General features: G+C 39.2%; 1 protein-coding gene across 2 annotated transcripts in view; it reads left to right on the top strand.

Moving 5' to 3' along the window:
* The window catches only part of LOC129578493 (uncharacterized), a 132651-nt gene that overhangs the window by 76029 nt on the left and 37846 nt on the right, over positions 1-18776 (top strand). The gene's annotated exons all lie outside the window — the stretch shown is intronic.

Here is an 18776-nt window from a genome sequence, read left to right as displayed (position 1 = left end):
CATTTAATGTTGCACCAAGAGATTGCATCCAAGATGATGATGCCAACGGAAGGCGTCATAGGGGTGGTGGGAGACGAGAAAAGTGATTTCATGCAGCAATTTAACAAAGAATATTACGGCGAACGAGTGAAGAAAACGTGCATTTTTTCCATTTCTGCACATTAACTAAAATAAACTCGTCATGTGCAAAGACAAATGTGAAAAGTTTAACGCAACGCATCTCAACGTTTTCTTAATTTAAACTAGAGTGTGTGTATGTGTGCGGAACGACTAGATTCAACTAATTTTGCCATTTTTAAATGAAAATATATCTGTTGTTCAAGAGAAAGAAGAAAAAATAAAAACTTAGCACTATAAAAGTGTAGAAAATGGAAAATGACACATGTTCAGCGGAGAGTGAGCAAAAGCAAGGCGGTGTGAGTGGCAGCCAAACGCGCCCCTTTTCTTAAATAAACACAAAAGAAATGCTACTGTGCAGTATAAACCCAATGGCAAAACCAAACCGACGATTGCACGAAAGTTACGGAAAAATGTCTCGTAAAAGAAAGTTTCAATTTAATTCAATGGAGACATTAAACATCCATTTTCTCTGACGATGGCTTACGGTGAAAATGAATAAACAAAGATTTTCTCACGTGCACGTAGTACATTGTATGGCTTCGCCTCCACTATATTCCGAAGCTGATAGGTAGTTAAAATGATCACATTTATTGCTTTTTACCCGTTGTTAGTTTGTAGCAGTTCGGAATGAACTGAACTGTTTCAAATCAATCACATTCATTGCAATCCGTGTAAGTGTGTGCGCGCGTAAGTGGTCTGCTACCGCATGATAATTACGATGGTGGCAACGCTTCAAGTTATTATTGTTGTTGGAAAGCCTCACATTAAAGTAGAAACCACAGTCTATTTGTGCTCATCTCACAAAATGAAGATTCACTGACAAGCCAGCAACGTTTGCTGCTTCGCACCAGCCATGTCATTTGAATCAGGCGCCAACCATAAGCCATTTCAACCGAATCGCCTGGCTGAGTGAGGTACAAAACATTTCTCATCCTTCTCTCTTTTCGCTCGCTCTATCTTCGGTGAATGTGAAAAGTTACGGTCATTTTCATCTGACATAAGAGTTCCGAAACAGTTTAGTTTTCTTCTGTGTTTAAGTAAAAATACTTCTACACTCTTGGCAATAATTTTAACTTTCCCGAACTCTGCAATTTTTCTCATTCGTTGATTTGAGCACACTTGTTCGTTTCACATCCGACCACAGCAAGAAAACAAACTCGCACACACATATATACATTTGATTGATTTTTTTTTGCTACTACTGCTACTGCTGCTCTGACAAGAGCTATATTCTACTTGCAAAAATAGTTTGAAAGTTGAAAGAGCAAATTGAACTCCCCCGAAGAGTGTTCTCACGGTGTGCAGTATATACAATATATGAATCGAATGTTATATTGACTGGATGGAAGTGTTAGCATCAAACCGATTGTTTGTGTCCGGTAGCCGACGATGAGTGGTAGCAAAAACGCCAACAAGCTGAGAAGAATAAGAGTGAATAAGAAGAAGAGTGTTAAATTCGATTCATGCTTCAATAGTTCAAGTTCAAGCGAGATAGTGAAATAAAATTAGGAATTTTGAAAGAGGCCACTTTGAATGAAGGTTTTTTTGGTTGGAGCACAAAAAAAAGAAGACGAAAAGGATTTAAAAGCGCCGTTCATTTATAATAAACAGACCATGAGCTCATGAGGTTCGTATACTTGCCGGTGTGCAAAAGGAAAACCATTTTTTTTCTTCGTTGAATCAAAGAAGAGTGGATCAAAAAATCTTATTTATAAATTCAGCGAATCATACGTGCGACATATTTTCAAATGTCGGATTGAGCATCGTTCGGATTGACATAGGACACAGATGGCCGGTTCGCTTGAATAGATATATAAAATGGTGGAACGGTGTGTAGCAAGAGAAATCGCACCTACCCAACTGCCCTACATACAAAATAATATCTAAAGTTTTCGGAGCAAAACTCCGAGCTGTGCCTAATGCGTGTATGTAGCTTGTGTTTATAATCTATGTGTGTTCACGTTTTTCACCTAACGCTATGTGGTGACCATAAATTGTGCGTTTGTAATACATCGATTTTTGGGATGAAATTCATGCGAGCGTCTGAGTCTCAATGTCTGATCCCTTGAATAAGTGCGACCAGATTTTTGGTGTGCGAGTGAGAGTAAATTTCACCTGTAGAAAAGTATTCTTTTTAAAAAGCCGCAAATAAAAGAAAATTGGTCACATGGGACTGACGTGCACAGATCAAAACGATTGTGTATGTGTATGTTCAAGTGCCAAAATTTGGCCCGTGTGTGTCGCATCCATGTGACTAAATCGAAATCCTTACCTTTCGCCAGAGCGCGCATATACATATATACAAAGTTTCATCTTCACTGAACGGCGAAGTACCCAAAATGTCATACGTGTAAAATCACGAACGACTATGTGGCAATATATTTTTTTTATACATATACGTATGGTTAAATCACCATTGTATGAATAGCGCAGCTTGTAGGCGAATAGACAGAAGAGATGAGAAAAAAAAGAAACCCACATACCGAGAGATTCACATCAATTTATATTTGTACGAACGGTTTGTTCGGTTTGTGTTATTACTATTATTATGGCCGTGAGACAGATAAAACAAACGATTCTTTGAAACTTCTTCCAATGATGACTGTTACCGACGCCGATTATTCACTTCGCATGTCATCCTCTCACTCTCTCTCTCTCTCTCTCTCTCTTCCATCTCACCCATCACAAAGCGACATTGTATATATCAAGCGAATCCACACACTCACACATGTACGAGGAGAGTGAGAAAGCGAGAGCGGGCAAATGATGATTTGAAAAAGTGCCGTAATTTTCGTTCAATTGATTACTCAAGTCCATAATCTGTTTTTGAACGATTTGGAAAGTATTCCGGTGAAATATTTTCGGAACCAATTCAATGGAAATTACATATTCCGATGTTCTTCTTCTAAGGGCTTGAGCTCGTTTCGTTCACGCGAAATATAAGGAGTAAAAATGGCAAAAACTGAGAGCGAAGTAAAAATGACGTCGTATGTAATTTTTCCAGCAGCAAATTCAGCCGCTACAGCTACTGCTGTCAACTCGATTTTTCCTGCCTCGCATTTCGCATGATAAGTTGTTGTGATCGGCGCAAAGTGTTACGGAATTTGATTCGCGTATCAATGGTCAATAAAATTTCCGTAGCTGAACGGCTACGAAAGCCATAATAACATCGATCAATGGGAACGACCGGAGACTAAGCCGTCTTCGATGAACTGTCTAAGGCACGATGATAGAATGTTTCTTCAAATTGGTAAATGACATCGTAGTTTCACCTTAAAATTACGAACAGAGTATCTTCTTCCACTGATTCACTTTATTTCCATCTGTAATATGTATGTGTGTGTTTGTGCGGCACAACCGGTTTGAATGGAGCGAGCAGGGCGAGAGCGTATGGCAAAAATTGTAAAGTAAGGTACGGAAACCAAATGAATAGGTCTGTGTACCAGTTATCGTATCCCTCCTGTTTAACAACTTATCTGGCGCTCAAACATGCCCAAATTGATGTATCTAGCAAAACACCAAGGTTTGCAAAATCCAACCCACACCAAAAAATTTATTCACTGCCATCCAATCACTTTTTATCGTAATTTTTCCTTCTGACGAGCGCTGTGCATGTGTATCTGCTGCTGAGCTGCGCTCGTTGTCGTGAACTGTTGTGCCATTCGTTGCTGCAAAAAAAGGAAGCAATAGATAAGTTGTGTGTTTGTGGGTGAGCAAAGAAACGAAAGTAAAGAAGGGAAAAAAAGCAACACACAAATAAAATTTGTTCAGAGCGTCCGATCGAAAGAAGGTGCCACCACTTAGCCACCAATGTTCAATATATACATATATATATATGCATTCTTCTTCGTTCTAACTCATACACGTTTTCTGTGTCGTGTCTATCATTGATGAGAAAGTGGTTCAATCCAAAGTATTCTTTGTGTCTATTTCAAAAGCACGAATAAAACCAACCGGAGATCTAACAACAACACACCATTAACAAAAAATAAGAGAGAAAGAGAGAGGGAGGGAGAAAAGACCGACTACAAAAGTCCACAAACAAGCTGAGAAAACGAGCAAAAGGGAAGAGAAAAAAAAGAACACGTACTATTTCTTTTATTTTGCCAATAAATACTCGAAAAAGATGCTTTTCTACTTTCTTTCGTTCTGTTTCTGGCGTTTGCCATCCATTTTCACATTGACGCTCTCATAGACATGTTTAAGGGCAGAATCGACAATGCATAAAACGGATTCGTATGCGAAAATATTGAATGTAAAAGTGGAAAAGTTCAGCAAACGACCGAGAGCATTGTAAGCGATATATCGAGTTGGGTGAATCAACACAGAAGTGATATGCGTGCGGGAATAGGTTTATTTGTGAATCTGTCAAACTTTGATGGTTGACGTAAATGAAACGCAGAGTGATTGAATTTCATCATCAGCACCAGCCAGCCAGTCAGTCAGCCAACCAATGACCAAATGACACAAGATAAGATAGTGCGAGAGCGAGTGGGAGCTGGCTGAAACACAGAATGAAGAGTCAAAATCAATCAGATTATTATCGTAAATCCATGATTGAATAAAATACATTTCTTAAGTGAAACCAGTTAATCTTATTTTTTCTTCACTCTCTGTCGCTCCCTCTCCCACTCTCGATCCATTTTCAAGTTGATTTTTGTCTAATAGGAAAACTTGGATCGTGCTGTTGATATTTTTCCAGGGACGTTTTTTTTTCTTCCTTTCTTTTTACATTTTGGTCAAATTTGAACTTCCTATCGAAAGTTCAACAACGACAAAATGAGGAACGCAACGCGAATTAATGATTACTTTGCCATTGTATCGAAGGCGGTTTTTATTTCGGTGATACGAAGAATAAATTGATAAATCACTTTCCAAGTACTTTTTTGCGTACTCTTGCGCACCCACAAAAACAAACATGCAAGCTACAGGACGACAAAGTAGCAGCGAACATTTGGACCGTGAAGTGGTGTGGGCATGGTTGCAGCGATTCTTACACATACTCACAAGTATGTTTGCCGGCCACTTGGCTTAGTCGTTTTCGTCGTCGATATCGCATAAATAAGTGTACGTAGCGCGTCAGTTCGGGTGAAAATATTACAGATGTCAATGTTTATGCTTATGTTTCTGTTGTATGAATTTCACTTAGAAGTATTTGCTTAGCCAAGCCTGAATGTGTCTCAATATTCGGAAGTATTTGCCATGATACATATTGTAATATGTATCACATTTATGCGGGCCACTCCAAGCCAGTGGTGGCAGGAGTCGTTGAAACGAACAAATCGAATGCCGTAACAATGCCACCTCCACCTCAACAGCAGCATAGTACTAGTAACAGCAGTGAATAAATACAAAATTAATAGCTTCTGAGGCTAAGTTGATGGCACAATCGAAGCGTTCAAAACCATTAAAAAGTCGAATCGCATACTCACTTGGGTCACATATTGTCCAAACGTGTGTTTTTGTCCAATGTCGTAAATAAAATTCGTAAGTAAAGTACATCAATCTCAACTCTCTTTCGGCTATTCGATGCTCCTGCAGATACGATTTATATGTATGTATATATGGACATTGGACACATGCATGCATCCACTTCACGAATCGTTCGCATACAAGCGGTTAGCCGTTATAGTAATTTTCTACTCGATAAAATATTTTCGGTTTTTGTGTGTGCATATGGCAGATACACACAATTGAACAGAGACCAAGAGAGAGAGAGAGGGAGGCCGAGAGTGAGCAAGTGAGATATAGAAAAAGAAATGCTTCGCTTTGCCATATACGAACTGTTGTTATTTTCCGATCGAGTCTCCGTGCGAACGTAAAATAAAGTCGAAATGCTTTTGTACAAAGAAACGTGAATGAAAATTACACGAAGTTTCGATGCGCCAAATATATTGGTATTGTATGTGAGGAAAAGTGAGATGGGAAAACGCGAACCTACGCCCAGTAAAATGGCAAAATGAACGATGCCCATAGCTGAAAAACAACTGCAATCTTGAAAATAACTCGTAATCGAAGTGGAAACATAATTTCGTCAATCGTTTCGTTTATAAATTGTTTGAAGTGTGTGCTTTTGTGTGGTCGTTTTCACATCTACTCCATCGTTGCGACCAGCACCGCTCGCGCCTATTGCTTCTTGGCCTCTGTGTGAGTGCGATGGCGGATTACTACGAGCCGTCAAGCTAATATGGCCAGCAAAACCTGCTGCCGGTTTCTATTATGTGAAATAACAATTTGAGAGGAGAAAAAATGTATTTTTCCATTTGTTCGTAGGCAATTGCTATTTATTCATTATTAGTGGACAGAGAGCAACGATGGCGATGGCCATGGATATTTATTTAGTTCCTTGAGTTGTACTTTATTTTGTTTTGTTTTCTGTTGCTTTTTCGCATGTCTTTGCTTGTTTCACCTCACACCATCCATCGATAGCTGAATGTTTGAGCGCTGCAATGTCACTGTTGCTGTGGCGGTGGCTACCACTTCCCATTGTTGGTACGTGATTTTGTTTTTGCACATAAATTTTCTGTTTTGGTGCTGCTCGATATGAAACTCGATAGATTGTCAGCTCGATACAAACTCTCACCCACCCTCACATGCCCACTTCACCGCGCGCGCCATTCCTCACAATGTCTACATTCGCGCATTTCTCTAGCTCTGTATGTGTGCGAAACCACTATTCTTGTTGCTATTTTTTTTTCTCTTTATTTCACTCTCACCCATATATAACTCGCAACACAACACTTCTATAAAAATGTTACAATTTTTCGTTGGTTCTGCGGTTCAACGTATCTATTTATTTTGTCTTCATTTATAAACTGCAAACATTTTGCTTTGTTTGTTTTCGTTTTGAGTGGAAATAGCTGCAATGGTTTTTACTGAAGTCACTATGTACGAGTGCAAAGAAGATAGAATGAGCGGCGATTGTGAGAAATGGTTATTGTGTGTGTGTGTATGTGTGTGTTTGTTTGTTTGTTTGCATTGTGTTTGTGCTGATGCTGATGCTGGTGCTACTTCTGGTTGAATCGCTGTGTCTGTGTGTTGACTTCGCCGTGTGACTGTTGCCACAAACGCTACTTGTTTTCGTTTTTTATGACCCAATCAGAAACAACAAAAACAGATAAAACTAATAAAAGAAGGTGATTTCATAAATTGATAGTATCAATTTTTGCTTGTTTTGTTCAATTCCATTTCGCATCGTTCTCTTCTATTTGTGAGTCAAGCGCTAGCTAGAATTTGCACGAAAAATGCTGAACAGTTTCCTTGTTTCAATTTCGGAAGTATACACCTATATACACTGCCACCATCCCCCCGAGCATCCACGATACATGCATTGGCAGTAGCAGCGATTCGCAAATTTGCTTCTTTAAAGATATGTCCCATTGCCGTTGCTGTTGATCTATGTGAATCCAAATGTTGCGACGATCCGAAACTGTATATTATTTGCTATGTGCTGTTTAATGTTTTTATTCATTCAGCTCGTCTTTCGTTATTCATTTTCGTTTGTTGGCGGTTCGCTAACAAATAAAATACGATTTTTCAAGATTTAAACCGCTCTTCTTCGTCGTCGTCTCTCTCTCTCTCTCTCTCTCTCTCTCTCTCTCTCATGTAACGAATGTGTATGTATACGAATGGCACGAGAGAAGAGAAGAGGAAATAAAACCGAAGAAAAAAATTCTCTTCATTCCGGCTCGGTTTTCCCTCTCGTACTCAATGCCTCTTCCTCGAACCCGTCGCGTACAACATTCTTGTTGTTCAAGTATTCGTGCCATATGTACGAATTGAGATGCTGGCTGCATAATATTGTTAACGTTTCTCGCGAAATTTGTATGCGAAAGGAAACGGCGAAGAGCCAAGTAAAGGAATGAAAATCAAGCGAAAACAATAAAAACAAAGCAAAACAAACACACACAAAGAGAGAGACGAAACGAGAGGGAGAGAGAAAACAAATAGAAAATATAAACTAAATGAAATTGTGTATACGCTCAACGCGCAAAGACACTAACAAACTTTTTTTTTCAATTGTTGCGATTGCACGTGAGACCTTGTTTATGTATTTGTGTGTTTATGTCTGTGCAGTGCGGTTCAAGTTTAGTGTCATTCACGTAAATAATTTTAGTTTGAAACATTTTCTGCGTTGGGTTTTCTCTTTTTTTTGTCGTGTTGTACGCCAGGGCACGTACTGTAACTCTATCTCTCTGCTCGGCACATCTTTCTCTCGCTGGAATATTCGGTTGCCACATTCAATCGCTGAACCATTTTCCAAGTGTGATGTGTGTGGATCCAAGTAACAAAATCCGTTGCGAAATTATAATGCAATTTGAAAATACTTAATGCGGGCGCTTAAAACGGTTGATCGTTTCCGTCCACAGTGAAATTGCGTAAACTAATACTTGGTGGCATTTTTCGCGGATGGGTAAAATAAGTGAAAAACCTCAAGCGAAGAAATAAACCCCGTTGAAAGTGATGAGTATATACTTGATGGGCCCCACTGCTTTTGATTTTCTATCAAGTGTTATTGTTTCGCTATGCTATCTGTGTAACTAGCGCGCGTTCGAGGGGCGTTTTGTGCATGGTGAATGGTAAATGGAAGTTAGGACGAACGAGAGTGAGAAAGTGTGTGTGTGTGTGTGTGTGACGAAGCAATAAAAAGAGAAAAGATTGATACAGGGCGCGCGGCTTCACATTATATGCGATTTCTCGCGAAACGAAATTCCGTTTAACTGAAAGATAAAATTATTTCCAAGCAAAGCAATGAACGATGTCACTTAAATTAATGAAATACAGAAAACTGAAGTGAAGACAGGACGGCAGTGCTGCGGTTGATAATCTTGCCTCGTGCCAATGTTGCCGTTACACTTCACATAAATTCGCATTTACCTTGTGGTTTCTTTCATTTGCGTTTCCATACTTCAAGACATAAAAAGAAGAGAAAAAAGCTGGACCAAATGCCGAAACTGCATATTCGTCCACTAGGAAACATTTAAAAGCATTCGATCAAAATACTTTCCATTCAAGTTGCTTTAAATAACATCGACCTGAAGTGGTCTGTATATATCTATTTACCTATTTTGTCTCTTTCTCTTCTGCTTCTCTGACGATGAGCTTATCTTATTTTTGCGTTCGCACTCAACGCTGATAATTTAGCGTTGAATAAGCGTGAGTTAGCGAACAACCGAGAGAGACGGGAATGAAGCGGAATCAAGTTAACAAACTTGCGGTACATCTATCACCAACGCAGTTTTGTCATTTAGCACTTTTCGAAGCATCACAATAGCTGACAATAACCGCACAAACAACACAGATACACATAAATCTTGACAATTTTCGCATGATTTTGTTATCTAAATATTGGATTTTCCGCTTGTTTACCACTTTGCAACGTATCAATTTATTTTAAACTGTATTCGATGATACACGTCACCACCGTCACTGCTTTGAAACATATCGTCAATCCAATGTGATTCACGTGCTGCTCACAGTCGCTGCTGCCGGCGAATCATTTTCGCTGCGCTCAGAAAGCGAGCACTGTCATGACAAGGCAAAGTTGAATGCAAAACGATCGTTATTTATTCACGAAGGGTTCTTTTGCCGTTTCTCGATTGAGTTTTGGATGCGAGTAGACACATATTAGTTTGGTATTTGGTTGTGCTCGCAATCCTAACACATACTCATTTGCAGCCAACAGCACTACCACTATCACCATTACCATCGCCACTCACAGCATCGGCAGCGGCATCATCATGGTAATGGCAACTCAATAAATTTACTAAATCACAATTTCCATGACATCGGTACAACGCAACATACCGTATGCCATCGATAATCACAGTACACAAACCGAAAAGAAGTCGAAGCAATTGTTATGCACTCAATTCTCGTGCGCTGGGCCTTTTTCCCTATCTGCTGGCTATTGCTCCTTTGTATTGACAATGGAAAACAGAAATCATGTTTGAATGCAGTGGAAGCAATGACGGGGAGAAAAAAAGAGAGAGCGAAAAAAAGCGAGCACAACAAGAGTTATAATGAATTACCACTTTTTACTGCCTCGATTTTTCCCATTCTTTTAACATTTAATCGGGTTCGATAGAATGAATTGGTATTTGCATTTCAACCTCCCTACTCTCACTCTTACTATTTTTATAGTTTTGCTTCGTCTATACTCTCAATTACTTCGGGCATACGACAATGAAATACCAACGACGATGACCAGAGCACATACAAATACTGAAGCGAACGAGGCGCAGCGTGCATTCGCTTTTGCAAATTCTATTTCACTTATCAGTTAATCGAAATTGATGGAGTAAAAGTATGCAATGTGATAAACTCTCGAAGCAGTTCGTTTGTGACAAATATCCAGCAAAACAACAAACGACCGAATGAACGAATGAGAAAAAAAAATTGCAAATCAGAAAGTAAATCATGTGTTGTGAGGCTTTTGTTCGTCCCAATCTCCGATGCAGAAAACATTATGAAATTTTTAAAATGAACTTTTCGCAATCACAAAAATACCCTGAGTCGAGCAAATTCAAGAGCGCTGGAAAAGGATTCTCGTTCTTTTGTTTTAGTTTTTTTTTCACTCTGTCACTCACCTTGCATCTCTGGACGATGAAATTGGCGATTTTGTTTAGGGGGAAAAGCATTGTGCTGATCTAGCTGTGATGTTCGGCCCATATTTGTCTGGACCCTTTGACTATTGCAAAAAAGCCACCTTTCCGGTTCCACTTGGCTTTGAAAGAGACGCAATCGAATCAAGCGATATTTTTCCTGTGTAACCGTTCATTTTCTTTCTGGTGGCAGAACAAAGCGAACGCACACACACAGAAACTGTCGAAACAGAAAAAAAAGCTCAAACACATTTGCGTTCTAGTTCGTTTTTTCAGCGACAACATGTGTTAGGCCCACATTCGTACATGCAATGAATTTGAAAGCACACGAACCGACATTGTTCCGTCCAAATGGAGATGCTACGTAATTTCCCGTCTATCTACATTCGCCCGGCTCAACCCGACCCGCTTCAGTGCATTGCAAAAACATGAACTCTACTTTTTTTGCATTACGTTTGAATCATGCATTTATTGTTGTTGTAGAACGTTCACTTTATTATTATTTTTTTCTGCTACTCGTCCGTACTCCGTACGTTATGTCGCTAAATTTTCCCTGTGAGTGTGTGTGTTTTTTTTTCTCGTGCCGCTTTTGCCATTCATATTACAAAAGGCCATCTTTATTTGTCTTATGCGTTTTTCAGAACATAGATTTTCATCAATTCTCTTTTTTTGCGAGTGGAAAACCAGCCATGTTCATGGCACTTTGTATAGATGATGATGATGATGATGATCTGATGATGACGAACTCGATGCAAGTGAACGAAGAAATGAATGAAAGAAAGCGAATTGTATCACATATGCAAAAGTAAAATAAAAGAAGAGAAAAAAATTGGAAAAAACTAGTGGAATGAATATCAAGTAGCTGGAAAATGAATGGACACACGTTTTATATATATACAACATAAACATAAACGATACGCACTAACAGAAACAGAAAAAGGAGCGCCCAGAATGGATTTGTTCCAGTTGAATTTGGCGAATGAGGAAAGAAAAATGTAACAAAGAATAAAATGATGTTCGCCTCGTCTTTTTTTTTCGTTTCGAATTAACTGAAATGATTTGTCAGAAAGATGCAGAGCGTCCGGATGAAGCTCGCGCGCGTTGCGCACAAATTCACCGAGATATATGCACAGTTCATCATTCTCTGAGTTGGGTTTGTGCATTTCGGTTTTAGTTATTATTGTACAGAAGATATGCTATGACAAACACACATCCATGAACATGAACATGCTTTGAATGATAGTTCCTTTCATAAGCCAGTTGCGGGGTTTGCAACTGAAAGCAACGAATACAAAGCGCACAAAACAAACGGCATCCGACAAATACTAGCTCCATATACATATAGAGAGACGTATATAGATGTGGCAATTGTCCGGGATGCAAAGAATAAGAATAAGACGAAGGAATGCAAAGAGCAAAGGGAATAGACATACTATCTAGAAGACTTACAAAAACCCATACAGGAAATCTCATACACAAATGCTACATGCCATTGAAGCATCACTCTCTGGCTCGACCTGAACTTTGCCTTGTTCCTGTTATTGCTACAATTCGCATGTTCGTTTTATCTATGATGAGAATGGGCAGAATTCCACTTAGTGTCATTGAAAGAAATCGCGCACACATCAGCATATACACACGTTCGCTTCAATTCAGAATCAACTGTTCCACCGAAAAATGGCCGCCCTGTTCGTCTATCTCCCTACTTTGGATTCATACGCGCATAAAAATTCTTAAACACTATAAGCGATCCGAACGGTTGTGTTTCTTCATCTTCGTTGGCAAAAATCTCTTTGCCCGTTTTCACCCCTTTCCAAAAAAATGCCAAAACAACAACCAAATGTAACATTTGAGTGGTACGTCGTTCACGTACAAATAAACAATATACAACACTATACGGCAATGGCGAAAAGAATGACAGCAACAATAAAAAAAATGGATCAAAATTCCAAGTGCAGAGAAATAACAAAGCCGACGAACGAAGAAAAACAAAGAGTACAACGCGCTCACACAACACTTTCAAGCATTGCACAATCACCGAATCCGTCGCGTGAGAGATGATGCTGTGCAGAGAAATGGTTGGCAAAAGAGAAAAAACCGTATACGCGCGCACATGCCTTCGCCCGGCACAAAAATAAAAATATTTTCGCGTGATGAAGAGTCGATGTTTGTGCGTGTATGTATGTATGTATGTGTGTGTGTGAAGGAGAAAGAAGCGAGAAAAAGAGTAGCAAGTACACAAAGTACATGTTTGATAATAAAGTAGCAGGCCTTAGTGTGCGGATTCGAATAAGTAATCGACAGAGCGGAAAAATGAAAAGGAAAAAAGCACACCATCCACAATAACCGTGCATGCATACATCTAGCCATAGAAAAAAGGATATCGTTGGCTTTCAGTTCCTTGCTGTGCGAATGTGTGTGGGGGTATAAGCCATATAAATGCTACTATTGCCACTCTTGAAATTATGTATTATTGTTATACGTTGTTCTTCAAGTGTATGGAAAAGTGTCGAGAGCTTGTTTTTTGCGATCGCATGCGAAAACGGAAAAGTAAAAATATCGCGGAGAGAGAGAGAGAGAAAAGAACCCACTCACACACAGATACATACGAGCCGCACCAGTGAAAGCGCATTGTATGGCCGCGTGCCCTTAGTGCTATGCACATAAGCACATCTCAAATGAGAGATAGAATGAACAGAATATAGAGATGGAAAAAAACATAACAACGAGAACAGCAGCAGCAGCGGCGGCGATAGTGAATAGTAAATGTGAAACAGAATAAAGAAAAAATTTCTACATTTTATGTAACACAATCCAGTTATGTTATGCACATCATAGTTCTGTCTGTGTGTAATTTTCTGATTGTATCCACTCTACCATTTCGTTTCATTGTCGTTCGGCTCGTCAACAATATTACGGGCAGTATTTTTTTCCCCCTTTTTGGATTTGTCAATCGTTAAGGTCATTTCGAATGATCGAATTGTGATGAAATCTTTGAACTTCTTGCTCTCTATCTTCCACTGACATTTGAACTGGCAACGCTTTTCACCATTTGTAATAGTCGTTGTCGTAAAACCGCCAAAGTAAAAAGTTGTAGTCATACCAAACTGATAGTTTCGATCGAATTGGCGAATACGGTAGAAGTAGAAAAAAAATTTATGACTCTGGTCACTGCATTTTTATTTTCCTAATTATACGATTCCATTGCTTTGTTCGGTTGAAATCGATGAACTACCGAATTGCAACGACTGCAAACCGAAAAACGATGCTCATTCGAAACATTAAAACAATTTTGAAGTCAAACATTAAGATAATTTGCACCGATAGCATGAATCGAAATTGTGGCGAGACAAGCATCTAGTTCCATTCATTTATTTTTTTTCTGTTGTGGTTGTCGTTTTCCGTGGCGGTGATGGTGCTAGTGCTACCATATGCGAATGGGGCAATGTCATGCACTCAAATATTTTTACGATGTTTGCTGCACATTTATGGGTTTCGATTGTGTGCAATCAAATTCATTGGAATGCACAATTGTACATTTTACGAGACCAATCTTTATCTCCTAGCTAAACGAGAACACGGGAAATATGTTATTTTTATTTGACTTTTGTATAACTAATTTATTACACTATAAAATAATGAGTCTTTTATACAAATTGAATGCTTTCAAATGCATACGCGATGACTTCCACTCGGATTGCTTCATTTCCTAAATGGATTCGCTTGTAATTATCACATTGAAATCTGTTCTCCCTATCTTTCCATTTCTTTTTTCTTCATTGTTGTTGATGCCGCTTGTACGCTGCCAAATCCATGATGCATCTCTTTTGATTTTTGTGTCGGTTTCAGTTGCAGCTTTTTTCAAAACCATGTATGTGTTTCTTCTTTTTAAATGCCAAAAGAGAAGAAGGCGAGAAAAGAAACCGAGCACTCACTGCTGTTTGAGTACCACTTTAGTTGTTTTGAATTGGAGTAACGAACAGAATGATGCTCTTTCACTTGAATATCATTGCACTGGATTTTCTCCCTTTCCCGAATAATACGAACTTTTGTGCATGTGTGTGTGTGTGTGTAACTTATGCTAGGGTCTTAAGAAGAAACATTTAAAAAAGCATTTATTTCGTTATTTTTAACAATTTCCTAAATCCGATAAAACTTATGCATTATAGAATGCTACGCCATAAGCAGCGAAATGCATTTTCCTATTTTACGTTCGCATTTCTTTTCTCTGCATACTCTTTCACCCATCTCTCCCTCTCTTTTTTGTTCATTGTGGTTGTTGTTTTCTTTCTGCCTTACAGCCACCGTTATCCAATCGCAAAAATATGGTACAACCGCAAGTTTTGCATTTACTCGCAGTTACATTCTTCAACTGTATTGCAAATATAACCTTTTAAAGTCATGTCAAAATAGTTGAAAACTTAAAAAAAAATAATACTCTTTCTCGCATCGGGTTCGGGTGGCTTTTTATTCATTTTTTCTTCTTTCATCTGTTGTTTCTCGTGTGTTTCTTTTTTTTCTTCTTTGCGTTCCTTGTGTCGCGCGCGCATTGTACAAACTTTATTTACTCGGACTCGCTCTACTTCTTCTTTTATTTTTGTCATTTTTCTCTATCACTCTCTGTGTCGTAGTGCCATGGAAAATGGGCGCGCACACACACGCATTCACTCACAGTAGGTTTTTTTTCTTCTTCTCCTTCACACAGACCAAGTAGAAGAAAGAGATATATTGAAAGTTGTTTGAATTTTGATTGCGAGATGCTTGTGTACTACAAATGGAATAAACAGAATAAATGGCATAGAGAGCAATAGCAAGTCACAACCACATCCGAGTGTTTCTATACAAATAGCAGAGAACCACAGCAGATGCTCAATTTTTCTTCGAATATTATTATTCTCGCATACGCTAGCTCGGCTAGCTGGCTGGCTGGCTGGTTGGTTGCATGGCTGGAAGTGGCCTTTCACCACTGTTCACACTAGAAATGAATCGGTAACAAGTGAGCGCGTTGCCGAAAATATGTTTTGTATGAGGTTTGATGTTGTATGCTTTTGGTGGCAAAAGCAAAAATATTGTTTCTTTACCACACACCCAACACATTTCGTAAATCGTTATTGTACTTTAGTCGCTGCTGCTGCCGCCAACGCCGTTGCCGTTTCTGTTTTTTGTTCTTCTTCGTTCACTCATTCTTCCTTCGGACTGCCATCCACACTGAAAACTTGGTTTTGTATGTTTTGTGAGAGCACAATGAACAAAATGAACACGATGCGATGGTATGTATGTGTCCGATGTTTGTGTGCACACTGTACATCCTCTCTCGCTCTCTCTCTCTCTCTCTCTTTCTGTGTCTGTGTTCGGATGTGTTACTCTGTGCATTCGACACATTGTTACATGAACTATTGAATTTTTAGTTTCACATTACAACCAACTTTTCAGTGTAAATAATCGTGCGGTAGTGACAGAAATGTACCATATATGTGCGGTAATATATGGCATATGCATGCAAATGCCCGATGATGTGGGTGCGGATGTGGGTGCAAGAGAGGGAGAGAGAGTGTGAGTGAGCAAGCCACACTGTATTTGCTTAGTTGGTTGTGTGTCGGTGTCTGTATTTGAGTGTGTGTGGCAAAGTCAGTTCTCTAATCGATTCAAAAATCAAATGTTGCTATTGTTGTTGTTTCAGTTTTTGCACAAACTCTAAAGCATTGCTTAACATGTGTTTTGTTTGGGCATGAACATACATCGCTGCGAGTGGGAAGCAAATGAAAAATAAACCAAAAATTTTCAAGCATATATACAATTGTCGACGTCTCGATATGTGTACGATGCAGCATTCACATTCGGGCTAACTATTCGCTGCCAGAGTCTGGATGAGACGAGGGTACGAATGGACTATGCTGAAAAGTCAAAAAGGTTGGAAAAAGCTTCAACACATAGCCTACAATAGAACTAAATGCACTGTGCACTTTGCACATTGAACAAGTGTAAGCTTCTCCTTCGACTCTTTTAAATGCACGCTTTGGATGCTCTGTACTTTATTTCGCTTCCGCTTTTTTATTTTCTTTCACACTCTGATTCCTCCCCTACATCTCTGCCTCTCCCCCCCTCTGTCTCTCTCTCTCTCTCTCTCTGCGCAAATTTTCTTTTGTATGTTTTTGGTCGCCTGACCAAGACGTGTGTGGTGTCATTATTATAAATTAACATGCAAACGATTCCTCTCAGCCAGTAAATTGAATAAAAACAATATCAGGCCGCAAGTAATTAGCAGTGCATCGTAGAGAGGAAGCGTTTTTTTATCTCTTAGACTCTATGAATTCCTCTCTATTTCCCATGATCTCTGCGGTTCTCGCTCTAGCTGTGATGGCACGGAGTGCAAGTGGCGTATAAATACGCGCGCTCATTTGTATGTCGTTGAATTTGATGCAAACAGAAAATGTTTGCGTTGAATAGAAATAAATACGCGCCGTAGGCAGTTTTGACAAATTGCATTTTCACCATATAAAAATTTAAATTTTCTCGTTTGTTATTCTTTCGTTACGTGCTTGATGTTATTTTTTCCGCGCTCTATGTGTGTGTGTGTGTGTGTGCCACACTCTCTGTTTGCGATTTTTTTATGCACTTCAAATCACCAATAAATGCATGTACGTAAAGAGAGAGAGACAGAGAGGATGCAGGCGTTGAATGAGCGAGATTTTCACTGTTTTTTTTTTACACTGTGCTCTACTACAGCGTTGGCAATGTTTATTTCATTTGGTTTGGAGCGCAGCAAATGAAGTGGCAGGAAAAACTTTATTACACTTTTTCTCCTTCAGGTCACAGCAGCATTTCTCTTCTTCATGTTCCAATTTGATTTCGCTCGACATAATGGCCATAATTTTTCCATTTTTCACTTGCAACATTGCATGCAACGGATGTGAATCAGCAACAGAGAAGGGAAAAACACACAGACACAAACACGAGCACCACCCGAACAAGATCGATAAAATTCGCGATTTTTGTTCGCAGCACCATTCAACCGTTTTAGCCATTTGCGTTTTACAAATCGGGCGCCCAATACCTTGTCTCCTTCTCATTCGCTCTTTATATTTATGTGTGTATCTGGCGTCCACAGCAGAGCGAGACAGAGACAGAAAGAGAATATCACTGAAAAAATCATATCGCTAACACTGACTGCAGTTTCATTCGCATTTCATTACGAGCAATTTATTTTCTTGTTGCTTTGAAAAATCATTTTAGATGTTTCAGACGATCGCTGTGCACCCAGTTTTTTGTATGGCGGGAGGAGTGTTAGTGGTGACGGCGGCGGCGGCAGCATTTGCGTGCAAAGCATGTGGGATGTACATTGATTTATGTAATAAAATGTTGAATTAATCTCCTGTCACGATTTATTTACATCAAGTGTGCATTAAGTTTTCTGTTCTCTCTTTTGTGTGTGTGAGATGAATTCACGCATCAAACGGGGCGCTGAGTAGAGCGTACACACACGGCAAACACACACACACACACATGACACAGGCCGCGCTTTTCTCTCCCACCCTCTCTCGTTGACACCAAAGAAATATAAATGAATGATAATGTGCAGCGCGTATATGCAAATACCTATTAGAAGTGTTTTTTATTCATCATCTTTTTGATGTGAAATATGAAACTTGCACAACTTGAAAGCATCACATGAATTATTATTGTGTATGTGCTCACACACACACACATACATATATATCCTGTTACAATGTGATCCAAAGTTTAGCGCTTCTGAATTCTCTTAGCTATTAGTGCAGATGATTCACACGAGAATCGTACGTTCCACGTTTTGTAAGCATAACACTGGCAAACAAACAATTAACCGATTACTTAACCTTTTCCTGGTTTCTCGTCTGTAATTTTCTGAATAATTAATTCAAATGCACCTATACTATTGCACATCAATTGTGTGACGAGGTCAAAAGACCACTTGTATTAATGAATGAAATTACGTTTGTGTGTATTGCTTGACGAAGTTTATAGTGTGCACTAGAGTGGTCCAAAAAAAAGATGGTCGAAGAAAAAAAGTAACGT

This window comes from Sitodiplosis mosellana, unplaced genomic scaffold (assembly GCF_009176505.1).
Source record: "Sitodiplosis mosellana isolate CC-2019 unplaced genomic scaffold, AAFC_SMos_1.0 Smas_scaffold_6226, whole genome shotgun sequence".
Taxonomy (NCBI): domain Eukaryota; kingdom Metazoa; phylum Arthropoda; class Insecta; order Diptera; family Cecidomyiidae; genus Sitodiplosis; species Sitodiplosis mosellana.
Note: the sequence above shows the minus strand (reverse complement) of the source record. Positions and strands in the feature narration are given on the sequence as shown.